The 18,556-nt window shown below is 36.6% G+C and overlaps 2 pseudogenes; both read left to right on the forward strand.

Annotated features, from left to right (window-relative positions):
• Positions 1-5,709: 5,709 nt before the first annotated feature.
• Positions 5,710-6,456, forward strand: LOC118847178 (annotated as a pseudogene).
• Positions 6,457-10,549: 4,093 nt separating this feature from the next.
• On the forward strand, positions 10,550-11,705 carry LOC118847179 (annotated as a pseudogene).
• Positions 11,706-18,556: the final 6,851 nt, after the last annotated feature.

Below are 18,556 nucleotides of genomic sequence, written 5' to 3' on the forward strand. Positions count from 1 at the left end.
TAATGTCACTTTTCTGTTCAAAAGCCTATAAGAATTTTCTATTACTTAAATGATTTTGTGGATTGCACATGGATCTGGAAGTTGGTAGACCTTAATTTGAGTACTATCTCACTTGCTAGTTGTAGAATCTCAGGCAATTGCTTTACATCTCTCTGACTGTATTTCCTCATGTGTAAAACAGGGACAGAAATATTTCTTTTACCTACTTCATGAGATAGACCTTTATGTCAAATGCAATAATAAATGTGAATTATGAATTGCTATACACATATTAGGGCAGCTAGGTGGTACAGTTGATAAGGTGCCAGGTCTTCAATTAGGAAGACTCATCCTCTTGAGTTCAAATCTGACCTCAGACACTTACTAGCTGTGTGGTCCTGGGCAAGTCACTTAACCCTCCTTGTCTCAGTTTCCTCATCTATAAAATGAGCTGGAAATGAAAAAACTATTCCAGTATCTCTGCCAAGAAAACTGCAAATGGGGTCATTAAGAGTTGGACTTGACTAAATGACTGAAGAACAATACACACATCAGATATTATACTGAATATTATACATTTCAAGATGATTCCAAATTCTTCGGCCTGATATTGAAGCTTCTCATAATACGACCCTATGCTACCTGTCATTCGATTTAGGTCTAGAGAGGATAAAAGTCAATGTCTTATATTTATAGGTAATGAAATGGGTCTAGAGACCGTAAATGTCTTACTTAAGCAAGGAGAAGTAAGATTTAACCCCAGGCACTCATGTTCCAAACCCACTGCTCTTTCTACTGAACAGCATAATGACCTCTAAAACAAAGCTTATTACAATAAGGCAGAGGGCTGAACTGTACCTACCCCCAGACATGCCATATGCATAACTCACTTAAAGACTTTATTTAGGCTATTATTCTGGAATGTTCCTTTTTTCTTCTCTACCAGTTTAAATGTGTCACATCCTTCAAGGTCCAGCCTGAGTTTTACTTCCTCTATTAGCCCTTTCCTGATCTACATTGACAATTAAGGGACTTCATAAATCACTTATTTCTTATATAGATCATTGGTAGTTAATTATATACACTTTGCTATTGTTACTTAACTGTCATAGATCTACGCATTTGTCATGGAACATAGTACAACTTCCTAAAAGACACGGACAATGTTTTACACTTCCTTTTTATCCTAAGGATAACTAGGTGGCTCAGATTCAATCTAGCTCAGACTCAGTCTGGGTCAGATTGTTCTGGCCCACTTGTCAGTATAAGCTCAGATTCCTTAAGAGTCTGCCCAATATGGTGAATCTTTAATAAACTTTGTTTTTTCGTTTTTTAAAAAAAAGGATAACTAGGAGGCACAATGGATAGATAACGGTGCCTGGAGAGTTAGGGAATCCAGAGATCTAATCTAGCCTTAGACACTTACTAGCTGTGTGACTCTGAACAAGTCCCTAACCTCTGCTGCCTCAATTTCTTCAACTATAAAAAGATGACCAAATAAGACCTATCTCACAGGGGAGCAGTGAGGATCAAATGAAATAATATATCTACAATGCTCTGTGTGGTGCCTGGCAGATAGTAGATGTTTAATAAATTATTGTTTCCTTCCTTTTCTTCCCTTCTTTCTTGTCTTCCTTTCTTCCTTCTATCATTCTTTTCTTACACAAAGTGTCTATTGCAGGCTTGATACATCCATGAATGAATAAATGAATGCTTGATGCATACTTGAATAAATAGAAAGATATCATCACTATTATTTTTCACTGTTTTTCTATGGGATGACTTACTGAAGTGAAAGTTTATATTATAAGGTGAGGTTTTGGAAATCAAAATATTACATCCAAACAAAGGAGCTTTATTTCTGATAGATATACACAATAAGGTTAGATAGGTGGAGAATGATGATCTTACCTCCTTAGATTACTTTGTCTTCAGGTTGAAATTAATGTACATGCCAAACCAGGAAAGATCTTGGAACTGTCTATCTATGTAACATAGACATCTATAGGAGATAGCTGGATTTCTGCATAGATATAGGGATTCAAAAGAAAAGACTTAATCTTAGCCTGGGGATACTATACCTACATTTTTATTAACTGGGTGTGGTAACTATAACTAAATCTCTGTTATGATATCCTTATCAGGGAGAGATTCTATTTACTATACCCAAGCAGAAATATCCTGGAGGAAAGGAAGCCAAGAATCTGGCATCAAGAAGAGTTACCCACAGAGATTATATGTCCAATATTAACACAAGATCATCTACAATAAGTGGAGGAATGGCCAGTGCAGACTGTTTGCTCAATAGTCTCTAGGAAACCAGCAGAAGGTATGATATTCATGGGATCACCAAAATTGAGCAGTGCTGAACTAGAATGTCATGTCCATAAGTTGCCATCAGTCATAAAATTACAGTGGTGACAAGTGGAACAAAAAGACCAAGGAAGATACCATAAACATGAGGGAGCAAGCTCAGTGGAAGAAGCACAAAAATATCACCAGAAAATATCAGTGGTTCTGTAGTACAGAGGTAAGTGGTCAAGCAGTAGATAGAGTACTATTCAAATCTGTCCTCAGACACTGAGCAAACCACTTAACTTTGCACAAGTTTTTTTTTCTTTTTTTTTTTTGTAGGGGGCAAGGCAGGGCAATTGGGGTTAGATGACTTGCCCAAGGTCACACAGCTACTACGTGTGTCAAATGTCTGGGGCCCGATTTGAACTCAGGTCCTCCTGACTCGAGGGCTGGTGCTCTACTCACTGTGCCACCTAACTGCCCCAAGTTTTTTAAACTGTAAAATGGGAATAAAAATAGAATCTGTCAAATGAGACAATATTTGTAAAAAACAAACAAGAACAAATATTCGTAGCACAGTGCCTGGCACGTAGCAACCCAAAACAAATGCTTGTGCCCCCTCTTCACTTTCCCTGTCCCCTCACAGTCAGCACTTAGTGTGTGATCTCTATGTCTACTTTCTCTACTGATAAAGTATGCATTTTTTAAAGGCATAACAAAACTAGACAGTGTTTTGCTTATTCTGGAAATATCACAATCCTGGAAACCATCCAGAGTTTTTGGCCATTTCTATCTTATGAACGATTATTTTTTTTCATGAAGCTTGACAAAATGTCTTCAGAAAGAGAAGAGCAAATATGTATCTAGCTATGAAAGAAGTTGACCTTGTTCATCTTTCCAAGAGAAATATGAGAAGGATCTTGACATAGAAATGCACAAGTATTTAAAAATTACCAATACTGTAACAAATAACAATGCACATTTTTGCTCTATTTTTTTCTTGTATTTCTATGTCTGTGTGTTTGGAAATGAGTGCTCAACTTATGCCAATATATTTTATTTTCTTTAATTTGTCCATTATCAAAAAGTAAAGCAACAGAAAAACTTAGAACCTCCTCAAGCCACAGAAAAACAATTACAAATGTAGTTGCTAGGTGGCACATATTTATTAAAGTAGAACCTCAAAGGTTAATAAGCTAATTGTCAGATCACCAAGGATTTAAAACCGTGGTACCCACTTCCGCAAGATTACAAAAGTAATCAAACAATATAGCCTCTTATACATGATATCTTTACTTACTGTTTTCACTAAAGTTTCTATTTGTGCAAAAATGTGTACTGAGTTATTTTGTTCATATTTATAATAAAACAATAAAATAACATGAAGAAAAAGGCTTTGACGATATATACAAACTCATATGAGAAACATTAAAATCATACTATAATTCCTGTGCTAGATAAGTGGACCCTTCCTTAATATGGTAAACATTATTAAGAACTAGCATTACCTGTAGTGAAAACACTAAAGGGTTTTCCAGTATTATTAAAGGTAAAATAAGGGTATCCATTATTACCACTATTATTTTATATATTTTTAGAAAGTCTAGCAATACTAATAACAGAAGAAAAGAAATTGACAAAATAACCACATACAAATAAAAAAAAGTCATTATTATATTCATTGAGGGAAAGTGGTATGAAATAAGTACATACACACACGCACATGTACACAACTCCTACCATGTGCCAGACACTGTGCTAAGTGCTTTACAAGCATTTTCTCATTTGATCCTCATACGACCCTATGATTTAGATTCTGTAATTATCTCCATTTTACAATTGAGAAAACCAAAACAAACAGAGCTTGACTTGGTTAGGTTTATATAGCTAATAAGTATCTGTGGCCATATTTGACCCCAGGTCCTTCTAACTCCAGGTCCAGTGCTCTGTCTATTTTACCATACAGCTACAGATGATATGATAGTTTAGATAATTCATCTAAAATAATTATAATAACTTAAGTAATTAGCAGAATATAGAATAAATAAAACACCACTTCCACATACTTCTAACATAACCAAATGGGAGGTCATTAAAAAAAGTTCTACTCAATATAACTACAAAGCATATCTGTGTGTAACATGATTGAATCATACTCAGTATTTATAGTAATGACTACCTCAAAACATTCTTTATAGAAATAACAGGAAACTTAATACTTAGGAAAAAAATAAACTTTTTCATGTTAGTTCTGTGCCAACATCATTAAAATGATAATATCAAAATAAATTTACAAATTATTTGCCATACCAAATTACCAATAAGTTATTTAATAGAATTAGATAAACCAAAATAAAATTTCCTTTAGAGTAACAGAAAGTGAAGACTATTAAAAATGAAAAAAATAGGAATGACTGGGTGTATCATTACCAGATTTTCAACTATATTATAAAATAGTAACCACCATAGCTATTTGATAATGATAAAGTTTTATTTTTAATTTGATCAGGAGAATACAGTAGATGAATGCAAAGCAAGCATATAGATACTTAGTGCTTGATAAACCAAGAACAGTAGCTACTCAGGTAATGATTTCCTATATGCCAGAAATTGCTAGTCAAAGTAGAAAGGAAAAAATTAGTTTTTGGCTACTATCTTATATATAATTTCTACAATAAACTTCAAATGGTAACATAGCCAAAATTTAAAAAGAGCATATAATAATGGAATTAGAATGGGGAAGGACTTAATCGGTTAATAAAGTTGATTGTGATTAAAATGAATAATTTTGATCACATAAAATTGAAAATATTGTGCACAAGCAAAATAAATGCATTTAGGTTTAGATGATATGTAATTTACTCTACAGTTACAAGTAAGGTAAAAAGGGGGAAGGTTCTATTTTGGACTGAAACAGTTTGAGATGTCTATTGGACATCCATTTTGAGATATCTGAAAGATATCACCAACTATATGATATAAAGCTTTATATCTTGAATGTTGAGACAAATGCAAATTCAACTAAAGGTTGTTTCTCACAATCCTTATTTTAAAATAAAAATGAAAACCATTGAATGGATTTATTAAGCAAGCACACTGCATTTTGATGGTCTTATGAAGTGAATTAATCATTTTGGAAAACAAACAAACAAACTTGGATTTATATACCTGATGTGACTAATCTTTATACACCTTTTGAACAAATGATACCATACCTGGTCATTTCCCCAGAAACACAAAAGGTGGAAATAAAAGAGTCATAAGTACAGGGAACCTTTTTGATGTAGAAAAGAACAGGAAAGAAAAGAAAATACCAAATGAAGTGGATGCCCATAAATTGGGAGATAGCTGAATAAATTATGGATGTGACTAGAATGCAATATTGTAGTGTTATAAGAAATTATGCAGATAGCCTCCAGTAGAGCCTGAACTTTAATCGTGCTGTCTACTCTTCTCATTTTTGCATTTTTCCTGCCCTGCTGTTGGTCCTTACCAGTTATCCCCAAAGATATCCTTGATGATTTGGACTTCTTTAAGGATTATTTCTATTGATTTTTCTTCACCAAAGAAGAATCCTTGCACTCTACTCTGGAGAATCAATTGCGATTTTTGCAGCATTTCTTCAGGCTGGAAGAAACTGGCTAGTTGGATGAGCCCACAAAGGCCATCGATGTGGGGTCCTAGATATTGCTGACTTTTTTTTCCTGGGAAGCCCAAAATTAAAAATAACCCCATAACCTACAGTGTCATCAACTATCCAAGGGGCATTGATTGTAGGACAGTTCAAGGGATCTTGCTGAAGGCAGCAAAAGTCTGGAGCAGTATGATGCCCTTGAAGTTCAGAAGAGTGTATGAAAAAGATTTTGACATTGAGTTTGCTTTCCTGGATAGAGATCATGGAGATGGCTACCCCTTTGATGGAAAAGGAGAAATCCTAGCTCATGCTTTTGCCCACATCCTGTCTACCAAGGAACTGTCCACTTTGACAGTGATGAAGATTGGTCATATTCTGAAGAGGTAATAAACCTCTTCCTGGTGGCTGTTCATGAAATAGGCCATGCCCTGGGTCTAAGACACTTTCAGGATTCAGACTCCATCATGTACCCCATCTATCAATATCAAGACCCAAAACTCTTCAGACCCAGTGATGATGATATAATAGGGATCCAGACTCTTTATTAAGGAAAAAATAAAATGCCATATCCTGAATATCCTGAAGTTCTGGACTTGATGCACATGATCCTTTTCCATAGAAAGCACAATTTCCCTGATGCAGGAAGAAAATAAATAACTCATGGGGAAATGTTTTCCATGTTACCTTGAGGCTTGTTGGAGCTAGGATCCAAAGAATCAGGAGATGAATGGTCTAATTTAGAATTTGAACTCTGAACAACAGAACACAAAAAGGGGTATTTTAAATATGAAACTGAATGTCCATTTTCTATGGCCTTTTTTTTAAATATGTAAATAAATTATACAGTATTTCTAAAAAAAGAAGAAGAAATTATGCAAATGAAGGATTCAGATAAAATTGGGAAGACTTTTATGAAATGATGCACTGTGAAATGAGTAGAACCAGAAAAGCAATTTGCACAATGACCACAACAATATAAAGGAAAAAAAAATTTGGAAAACTTTGGAATTATGGACAAAAGTGTGATAAATCCTAACTTTAAAAGGTTGATAATCAAGAATGCTTCCATCCTTTTGTCTTATATTTCTCTTTCTTACAATTTAATGTCATTTTTAAGGAATAATTCTATTATAGTCAACTCACACCTGTGCCTTCTATGTATACTCAGTCTAACTGTCCTTAATTATGATTTTTAAGGAGTTACAAACGTGATCTTCTTATGTAGAATTGTAAACAGTTTAACCTTATTGAATCATGATTTCTCTTTCCTGTTCACCTTTTTATGCTTCTCTTGAGTCCAAAATTTGAAAGTCAAATTCTCTATCCATCTCTGGTATTTTCATTAGTAATGCTTTAAAGTTCTCTATTTCATTGAATATACATTTTCTCCCTGAAGGATTAGGCTTAGTTTTGTTGGGTAGGTAATCCTAGCTTCTTTGCCCTCTAGAATATCACATTCCAAGCCCTCCCATTCTTTAATACAGAAGCTGCTAAATCTTGTGCTGTCCTGACTGTAGCTCCATGATATTTGAATTGTTTCTTTATGTCTGATTGCAGTATTTTTCTCCTTGACCTGGGAGCTCTGGAATTTGGCTATACTATTCCTGGGGAGTTTTCATTTTGGAATTTCTTTCAGGAGGTGATTGGGGGAACTCTTGCAATTTTCATTTTACCTTCTGATTCCAGGATGTCAAGACAGTTTTCCTTGAGCATTTCTTGAAATATGATGTCAAGGTTATTTTTTTAAAATCATAGATTTTGCTTTCAGTTAGTTTGATTGTCTTTCAATGATCTCTCCTCCATCTGTTTCCCAGGTCAGTTGTTTTTTTCAATGTGATATTTCACATTTGCTTCTATTTTTCTAATTCTTTTTATTTTATTTTATTCTTTCTTTTTGTGTCATGGAATCCTTAGCTTCCACTTTCCCAATTCTCATTTTTAAGGAATTATTTTCTTCAGTGAGCTTTTGTACCTTCCTTTCCTTTAAGCCAATTCTACTTTTTAAGTAATTCTTTTCTCTAGTGAATTTTATACATCTTTTTCCATTTGTCCAATTCTTCTTTTTAAGGTGTTCTTCTCTTTAGTGGACTTTTGTGCCTCTTTTACCATTTGTCTTACTCCATTTTCCAAGGCATTTTTTTCTTCAGCAGTTTTTTGTGACTTTTTGGATGTAGCTGATTCTTTTGCATCACTTTCATTTCTTCCCCCTATTTTTCCTCTACTCCTTTGATTTTAAAAATCCTTTTTAAGCTCTCTCAGAATCATTTTTGTGCTTCAGACCAATTCACATTTTACTTTGATACTTTGGATGTAAACTGTTTTGACTTTGCTATCTTCTTCTGAGTTTATGTGTTGATCTTCCCTGTCACCATAGTAACTTTCTATGGTTAGGTTCTTTTGTTGATTTTGCTCATTTTCCAGTCTACTTATTGATTTTACCTTTATTTTAAAGTTGGGCTTTGCTATCAGGATAGAGAGGGCTCTGCCCCAAGCTTCAGATTTTATGTGCTGTTGTTTTCGGAGCTAATTTAGGAAGTCTGTAGGTTTTCAGTTTTTTTCAAGGGGGTAAGGTCTAAGGAGAGATGTGGTCACTGCTCTCCTTGCCTGTGCAATGGTTTTTGAGCTATAAGTACTCTTTTCTGCCCTGGATCTGTTACCAGGATCCCTGCTCCCCTGCTGCTCTAAGGTGCTAGCGTTCCATCTCACCCTGGGACTGTGAACCACAATCATGTATGAGCCATGGAACAGGGTCTTGTACCCTGTGCCCCCAAAGGGTTCCCAGTAATCTCCTTCTGACAAGTTGTCCAACTCCATTACCATCTATGGGCTGAGTTCTGGAAGCCATTGCTGCTAATTCAGTCACCCCCAAAGCCTACTGCTAGCTTGCCATTTGACTGAGCTTTCCTCAATGAGATGGACCTTTCCTGCTGACCTTTTAAGTTGTCTTGGGCTAGAAAACTATTTCCCCATATCCTTTTTAGAATTCACTTTGAGGTAATATTTTAAAGTTGTTTTGAGGGGAATTTGAGAGAGCTCAGGGAGTCTTTGCCTTTACTCTGCTATCTCATCTCTGCTCTGTCTAAAGTTAATTTTCTTAAAAGCATGCTGTTCTGAGAAGTAGGTCATCTATAGAGGATTAGCTTTCCCCCTAAAAGACTAAAGCTATAACATGAGGGCCCAAGAGATTTGGATCTTGCCAAACTTCTATGACATTGTTGTGTTTCACATTTGTTGCAGGTTCATTTGCTTGCATATGTCATTTTCTTTGGTAAGTAAAGTACTGGCTATCACACACTATATTCCCATATTGTATATGTTGTGTGCCTTTGAGTAAATTGAAGACTCTGATATCCAAATTTAGAAAAACCAAGACATGAGCTATGGAAGAGTGATTGGCTCTTTGATTTCATTGATTTGAGAAACACTTGGATGAATCTAATGCAAGTTAGCAGCTTTTACTTAACTTATATTATTACCAAGAGCAGTGTTGTCAAACTTAAAAAGAAATGGAGGTCACTAAACCATATACAAGCATCCCTGTTGCCTACACATTGACTTTGAAAACCACATATTTGTGAAATGTTTTCCACTTACATTTTAATCTGATTTGGGCCACACTTTGGAAGGTTGGGGGCTACATATTTGACACCTTTGGTCTAGAACACTGATAGGTAGGAGTGCACTCAATGTTCCCCTGAATCTATGCCATAATCAGTACCAAAAATTTGGTTCTGAGACTACTTCTCTGTCCACTACACAAACAAGCTTCTAGTATTGTATATTAAGTATCTGTAAGGAAGTTGAATACCTTATTGAAATTTCCACTTTTGTGGAAACCTGTAATTAAATAACCCCCTAGCTTAATTTAGGTTTCTATAGAATTTTATTCTGGGGCAAGAACAATGCACCAAAAAGAGATTATAAAATCCATACGGGAGGTCAGACCTCCTCAAGTGGGCCTGGACCCATGAGAGCACTATGTTATGGGATGTGATTTAAAAGTTATACATTCCAGGATTCAGAGGGTGGTAGTTGATCTCAGGGGATTTAGAATTATATATATATTCTGAGACTCACTAGCTGGACGTACTTGGGAAAGTCTTGTAACCTCTAAACTTCAGTTACCCCATCTATAAAATAGGTAAAAAATATTTTCAATAATTCCTTCACAGAGCTGTAGCAAGTAAAACATCTTGTCAACTTTGTAGCACTACAGAAAAAACCAAAGTTAATATTAATGCTAATGAATGAATCAACCTTCTCAATTCCAACACATAGAATACACTTATTAAGTTTTAAATTAAATTTTTCATGACCTTATAGCAATTGGTAAAATACTCTGGGAAATGGGTATGCATGGTGATCTTTTTCCATATTTTTTTTTTTATTTGCAGCAAAAGGCCACATTTTTGCCATAAGAGAAAAGCTATATGTTTATTCTCTGTGTTAAATCTGCTCCTGCTGCTTCAGGAGTTCTTCACATGCCAGGCTCCCTGCTGTCATTGCTTCAAATACACACATTGCTTGAGGTACAGTATTCCTGATCATTTGGCCTCAACCCTGTAGCCTAGCTTAAAAAAAGAAAAAGAAAGAGCTCTCCCAACTCACCTGGGCAGCAGGCTCAGGTGCAACAGCAGCAGCATGTACCATAGGAGGTTCTCTGCTCCCAGGCATGGGTCTCTGGGCTTCCTGCCTTGAAAGAAAAGCAGCAGGCACAGGGGAAAGGTGAAAAGCTTCCCCAAAGATGATTCCACCAAGCTTATCCACCTGACAGCCTTTCTGGGCTATAAGGCAGGCATGACCCACATCACTGGAGAGGTGGCTCAAAGGTCAACAAGAAGGAAGTGATTAAGGTTGTCACCATCATGGAGACACCCCCTATAGTCATTGTAGGCATTGTGGGGTATGTGCAAACCCCACAAGGCCTTCAAAGCTTCAAAACCATTTTTGCTGAGCACATCAGTGATGAATGTAAGAGGTGAGTCTATAAAAACTGGCAGGAGTCCAAGAAGAAGGCCTTCATCAAGTACTGCAAAAAGTGTCAGGACAATGATGGCAAAAAGCAGCTGGAGAAAGATTTCAACAGTTTGAAGAAGTATTGCCAAGTGATCCACGTCATTGCCCACACCCACATGTGCCCGCTCCCTCTGAGACATAAGTCTTACCTGATGGAGATCCAGGTGAATGGTGGCAGCATGGCTAAGAAATGACTAGGTCTACAAGAAGCCAGAGCAGTGGGTGCCTGTGTCCACTGTGTTTGGGTAGGATGAGATGATTGATGTCATTGGAGTGGCCAAGGGCAAGGGTTACAAAGGTGTCACCAGCTGCTGGCACACAAAGAAACTACCCTGAAAACCCCACCAAGGCCTGCATAAGGTGGTATGTATTGGAGCTTGGCATTCTGCCCATGTAGCTTTCTCTGTGGCTTGAACTGGTCAGAAGGGCTACCACCATCTCACCGAGATCAACAAAAAGAGCCAAAAAGATTGACCAGGGCTACCAGATCAAGGATGGCAAGCTCACCAAAAACATGTCCACTGATTATCATCTGTCGGGAAAGAGCATCAACCCTCTGGGAGGCTTCGTCCACTCTGGTGAAGTGACCAATGGTTTTATCATGCTGAAAGGCTGTGTTATTGAGACCAAGAAGCATGTCTTCACCCTGCAAAAGTCTCTGCTGGTACAGACCAAACATCATGCCCTTGAGAAGATTGACCTGAAGTTTATCAACACCACCTCCAAATTTGGCCATGGTTGGTTCCAGTCATGGGACCACTCAAAAAAGACTGTTTCATGAAAGAAGAAGCTGCCTAATGTTTCCAAACCTAGTTGGAGGTGGTGGATTCTCAGTAAATTTTTCAGAGCTATAAAAAAAGAACAAAAAAGAAAGAGGGAGATTACTTGAAGGAGTTTGAGTTCAGGCACTTTTCTTTTGCAAGATGTTTAGCACCAGCGAAAAGCTGGAGACAACAGCTATTTTTGCATCAATGTTATACACTCTGGAGGAGTGAACAACTTATGTCTGAATTTTTGTTACCGCCTCCTTAGAATTTTCTTCTATACATTAGAGAAAAGTGCTGTGGCAAAGTGTAGAGAATAATAATTTAATATTAACACATAAACGATCTGTGATTTTTTTTCAGCATGGCTGTTCTGTCAAATGTATAGCACATCATCCTTGTGCCAAGCTTGGTTCTTATAAAAACATTTTGGTGGAAGGAACATGTGCATTATTTTATACAGAGTAACACATTAAGCATTGGAGTGGATGGGAAGAAGTATGGTCCTGAGGAGATGACATCCTAACTGGATGGCTTATAGATCTACATAACTAGCCCCAGTTTCTTACACAAACTTCAGTTCCACATCACCAGTTGACTCCTCGGCATTTCAAACAAGATACTTTAGATAAATCTCATACAGAGCATGCCAAATTCTAACTATATGTATCTCCAACCTCACCCCTTATTGAAATTTTGCTATTTCTGTTAAATGCACAATCATCCTTCCAGGATCCCAGGTTCATAATCTCTATGTCATCTAACTCCTTCTGTTCCGTTATGCCAAGTGCCCAACAAATTGTCAAATTTTGTTGTTTTTACATCTACAATATCTCTCACCTTTGACCCCTTTCCTTTACTCAGACAACTACCAGTTTAGGTCAGACTCTCATCACTTTTTGCCTAGATTCTTAAAAAAAGTATTTTAATTGCACTCCATCTCAAGTTTCTTCTCACTCCTGTCAATCCTACACAGTGCTGCAGAAGTAATTTTCCTTAAGTGAAGATATGATAGATTATTTCTCCTATTCAGTAATCTCAAATATAAGCTCCTCTGCTTAGCTTTTTAAAAATTTATTTATTATTTATACTAGTGCTGTTTGTGGTGGCAAAGAATTGGAAATTGAGGGGATGCCCGTCAATTGGGGAATGGCTGAACAAATTGTGGTATGTGATATAATGGAAATTGTTGTGCTATAAGAAATGATGAGCAAGTGAACTTCAGAAAAATGTGGAAAGACTTATATGAACTGATGCTGAGTGAAGTGAGCAGAATCAGAAGAACACTGTACACAATAATGGACACATTATGTGATGACTAACTCTGATGGACTTGGCTCTTCTCAGTGATGCAAGGATCTGATACAACTCCAAAAGACTCATGATGGAAAATGCCATCCACATCCAGAGAAAAAAACTTTGGAGTCTGAATGCAGATGGAAGCGTACTATTTGCTTTCTTTTTTTGTTGTTTTATTTACTCTATAGTGTGGTTACTCCCATTGGTTCTAATTCTACTTTACAACATGGCTAATATGAAAACATTTTTAATATGAATGTATACGCAGAGCCTATATCAGATTGTATACCATCTTGGGGAGGGAGGAGGGAAGGATGGAGAAAATTTAAAACTCAAAATCTTATAGGAGTGAATGTTGAAAACTAAAAATAAATAAATTAATTAAAATATGCATTTTATTTTTAATTTATGGAATAAAACAAGCATTTCCATAATATAGCATAATAACAAAGATAATTGTACCAGAAAGTACAAATCTATTATGTACAACTTGCTATTTCTTTTAAATATATAATCAAGTTATCACATAAATTTGTTTTGTTACCTTCTCCTCCACCATGCCCTAGAGATGGCTACTATTAGACACAAATGTGTGTGTGTGTGTGTGTGTGTGTGTCTGTGTGTCTGTGTGTCTGTGTGTCTGTGTGTGTGTGTGTTTGTAAAATCTGTTTATCTCTTAAAGGTATTCACAACCTGACCCCAACATATATTTCTAGTCTCATTGTATATTACTCCTCTGTATTTTGTGATTCAGGCAAACTGGCCTTCTCTATTTTCCTCCCACAGGACTCTTTAGGTTCCATGTTTGTGTCTTTGTACTGGTCATCTCTCACACCTGGAATACAATGCCTCAATCTCTGCCATATATAATCTCTTCCTCCAAGAAACGTCTCAAGCCCTACCTTCTACATAAAGATTTCTTGATTTCCCATTCCCCAAATGATAATAACCAACTTCTCAAAGTAACATGGATTTAATTGTTTCATATTTATTTGTGTTTATGATTTTTATATTTATGCTTGATACACTTACATATGTACTAGTCTCTCCCATTAGAACATAAACTCCATTCAAATAATGATAATTTGATTGGTTCATTATATTTGCATATCAGCATCCAGCACAGTGCCTGGTATATAATTACCATTAAAAAAAATAACAGTGGATTACTGATTTACTATTTTCTTTTTATTTTCCAAAAAAAAAAAATCCCCACCCAAGACTCTTCTAAAACTATGGCAGTAATATTACAATTCGCAATAGGATCCCTTGTATCTATTTAGTTAAATAATTTATTTGTGATCACGTCTAATCTTTTTAAAATTATGATTAACACGATAGAGACAGTGGATGGATTGCTGGATCTGGAGTCAAGGGGATTTGTATTCAAATCTGGTTTCAGACACTAGAGTTGGGACCCATACAGACCTCTGTCTGTTTCACTTTCATTATTTGTAAAGTGAGGATAATAACTGCCCCTAAGTCCCAAGTTGATTGTGAACTTAAAATTAAATATTTATGGAGCATTTTGAAAACTTTCTTAAAAGAATATATAAATCATTATTATTGTTACTACTGTTGTTATTATTCACCATAGTCATGTGATTAAGCAGTTGAGATATTATTAGCCAAATTTTTCATACTCTTAATAGGCAGAGGTTGAATGACTTTCCCAGGTCACAGTGCCAGGAAATGACAGAGCCAGAATTCAAATCCAGATCTTCTGTTTCCTAATTCAGAGTGTGATCTTTCTGATCTATTATATCTGCCTCCATTATAAAAGGGTCAATAGTCTAGGTGCCATGAATTCAGTAGAACCAGATGTGTGTCTTCTCTTCTCCTAAATATCTCTTCCACTAGTAGGATATTGTTTCCTTTTATAGTACAAGAAAGGAAGGAAACATTTATTTTAAGCACTTACTATGCGCCAGACATTGTGGTAACACTTTATAAATATCTTCTCATTTGATTCTCACAATAATCTTGTGAGGTTGGTTTGGAGGCAAACAAAGGATAAATGATTCGTCCAGGTTCATGTAGCTTGGAAGTTTCAAAGGCTGGATTTTAGCTGAATATATCTGACTACAAGCCCATTGCTCTGTCCACTGGGCCACCTGGCTGTCTCTGCATGATAATGACTATCTAAGTGTCTATTGTGTGCAGAGCACTGTGCTTGAAAATTAGAGACACCAAATGTAGAAAAGTGTTAAATAAAGAAAAGAAAGTTTATATGATAAAATTTGGATGTGCTTGCATAATAAGGTACATGTGCTGCTGTTACTTTCAGACACAATTAGGACCATTATGTCATTCATGCAAATATTTTTCAAAATATATATATATCAGGCAGAGGCAGAGTCAAAATGGCAGAGTAAAGGCAGGGACTCTCCTGAGCTCTCCCCCAAACTCCTCCAAATATCTTTAAAAATGATTTTAAATAAATTTTAGAGCAGCAGAACCCACAAAAAAAATGGACTGAAACATTTCCTGTCCAAGACAATTTGGAAAGTCAGCAAGAAAGGTCTCTTATACTAGGATGAGAAAAGAGTGTGGTCCAACACAGGCTGCACCAGTACAGATTGGGATCTAGCAATTCCAGAGCAGGCCAGGGATGGCTGAATCACTGGCAGCAGTGGTGGTTTCCAGACCCCTCAGCCTGTAGACATCGAAGACAACTTAGAAGGTAGGCAGTAAAGGTCTGTGTCACCTGAGTGAGAGTGAAGCACAGTCCAAAGCACACTGCACTGGCACAGCCCTAGCCCCGGGAGCAGACCTTGGCAATGACTGAATCAGCAGTGACAGTGGCAGTGGGAGCTTCTGGAGATGTCAGCCCACAGACGGTCAGGGGATCTAACACCTGGTGAGAAGGAGATTAAAGAGTCTTTTTACTGGCACTAGGGCAGGACTCTATTGCTTTGCCCATACTCACACCCAGGTCATAGTTCTGGGTAAATGTTCCAGGACAAGGAGGAGCACTAGTAGAGCAGAGGTTGTCACCACAGTGGAGGAGGTCTCTCATTGCAGCTCCAGTCAGAAAAGAGTGTTCATTGTCACTCACACACCCGAGCACAGGCCAGGAGACTAGTAAGCACTTCTCCTTAGATCATAGCACCTTGAAGAACCAAAAACATGCAGGTGCCTGGAAGTATCTCTTAAAAAGCAGCATAAAACCCCTGAAGCTTGGGACAGTGCGTCCCCTACCCTGGAAGCAGAGCCCTACTTTTAAAAAAAATAAAAACACCAACCAATAGGCTGGGGAAATGAGCAAACAACAGAAAAATAAATGACTATGGAAAGCCACTATGGTGAGGACAAAGATCAAATCACATACATAGAAGAAGACAACAAAGTCAAAGCACAAAGTCAAAATCCAAAGCCTCCAAAAATATGAATTAGTCTCTGGCCATGGAGAAGCTCAAAAATATGTTATTTTGAAAATCAAGTAAGAGAGGCAGAGGAAAAAATGGGAAGAGAAATGAGAGTGATGCAAAAAAATCATGTACAATGAGTCAACAGCTTGGTAAAGGAGATGCAAATAAATTCTGAAGAAAACAACACTTTAAAAAAACAGTATGTGTATATACATATATATATATATACATATATATATGCATATATATATATACATATATATATATATATATATATATAGAGAGAGAGAGAGAGAGAGAGAGAGAGAGAGCGGGTACAGGGTGAGTTGAATATGAAGGGAAGATATCTAAAAGAAATAAAATCAAATTAATGGATGAGAGGAATATATTGAGAGAGGGAGACAGGAAGAGATAGAATGGGGTAAATTATCTCACATAAAAGTGGCAAGAAAAAGCAGTTCTGTAGGAAGAGAAGAGAAGACAGATGAGGGGGGAATGAGTGAATCTTGATCTGATTGGATTTGACCTGAGGAGGGAATATCATACACACTCAATTGGGTATCTTACCCCACAGGAAAGAAGAAGGAAGAAGAACAAAAAAAGGTGGGGATGATAGAAGGGAGGGCAGATGGGGGTGGAGGTAGTCAAAAACAAACACTTTCAAAAGGGGACAGGGTCAAGGGAGAAAATTCAATAAAGGGGGATAGGTTAGGAAGGAGCAAAATGTAGTTAGTCTTTCACAACATGAGTATTGTGGAAAGGTTATACATAATGATACACATGTGGCCTATGTTGAATTGCTTGACTTCTTAGGGAGGGTGGGTGGGAAGGGAAGAGGGGAGAGAATTTGGAACTTAAAGTTTTAAAAACAGATGTTCAAAAACAAAAAAAAAAAAGTTTTTGTATGCAACTAGAAAATAAGATACACAGGCAATGCGGTGTAGAAATTTATCTTGCCCTACAAGAAAGGAAGGGAAAAGGGGATGGGAGGGGAGTGGGGTGACAGAAGGGAGGGATGACTGTGGAACAGGGCAACCAGAATATATGCTATCTTGAAGTGGGGGGGGAGGGTAGAAATGGGGAGAATATTTGTAATTCAAACTCTTGTGAAAGTCAATGCTGAAAACTAAATATATTAAAGAAATAAATAAATAAATTTAAAAAAATATAGAGTAGGCCAAATAGTAAAAGAGGTCCAAAAAGCCAACGAGGAGAAGATTGCCTTAAAAAGCAGAATTGGCCAAATGGAAAAGGAGGTGCAAAAGCTCACTGAAGAAAATAATTCCTTAAAAATTAGAGTGGGGCAAATGCAAACTAATGACTTTATGAGAAATCCAGAAACAAAAAAACAAAATCAAAAGAATGAAAAAATAGAAGACTGTGAAATATCTCATTGGAAAAACAACTGACCTGGAAAGTAGATCCAAGAGAGAAAATTTTAAAATAATTGTACTCTCTGAAAGCCATGATCATAAAAAGGGCCTAGATATCAACATTTAAGAAATTATCAAGGAAAACTGCCCTATAGAACCAGAGGGTAAAATAGAAATTGAAAGAATCCATTGATGACCTCCTGAAAGAGATTCCAAAATGAATACTGCCAGAAATATTATAGCCAAATTCCAGAGTTCCCAGGTCAAGGAGAAAATATTACAAGCAGCCAGAAAGAAACAAGTCAAGTATGGTGGAGCCACAGTAAGGAAAACACAAGATTTAGTAGCTTCTACACTAAAGGACTGGAGGACTTGGAATATGATATTCTGGAGGGTAAAGGAGCAAGGATTACAACCAAGAATCACTTCCCTAGCAAAATTGAGTATAATCCTTCAGGGGGGAAATGGACATTCAATGAGATAAAAGACTTTCAAACATTCTGGATGAAAAGACCAGAGCTGAATAGAAAATTTGACTTTCAAAAAGACTAAAGAAAAGCATATAAAGAGAAATAGGAAAGGTAAATCATAAGGGACTTAATAATTCTAAACTGTTTACATTCCTATATGAGAAGATGATATTTGTAACTCGTAAGGTCTTTCTCATTATTAGGGCGGTTAAAAAGAGTATATATAGACAGAGAGCACAGGTATGAGCTGAATATGAAAGGATGATATCTGAAAAATAAAATTAAGGGTTGAGAGACGAATGTTTTGGGAGAAAGAGAAAGGGAGAGATGGAATGCGGTAATTTATCTCACATAA

This window comes from Trichosurus vulpecula, chromosome 4 (genome assembly GCF_011100635.1).
Source record: "Trichosurus vulpecula isolate mTriVul1 chromosome 4, mTriVul1.pri, whole genome shotgun sequence".
Lineage (NCBI taxonomy): Eukaryota > Metazoa > Chordata > Mammalia > Diprotodontia > Phalangeridae > Trichosurus > Trichosurus vulpecula.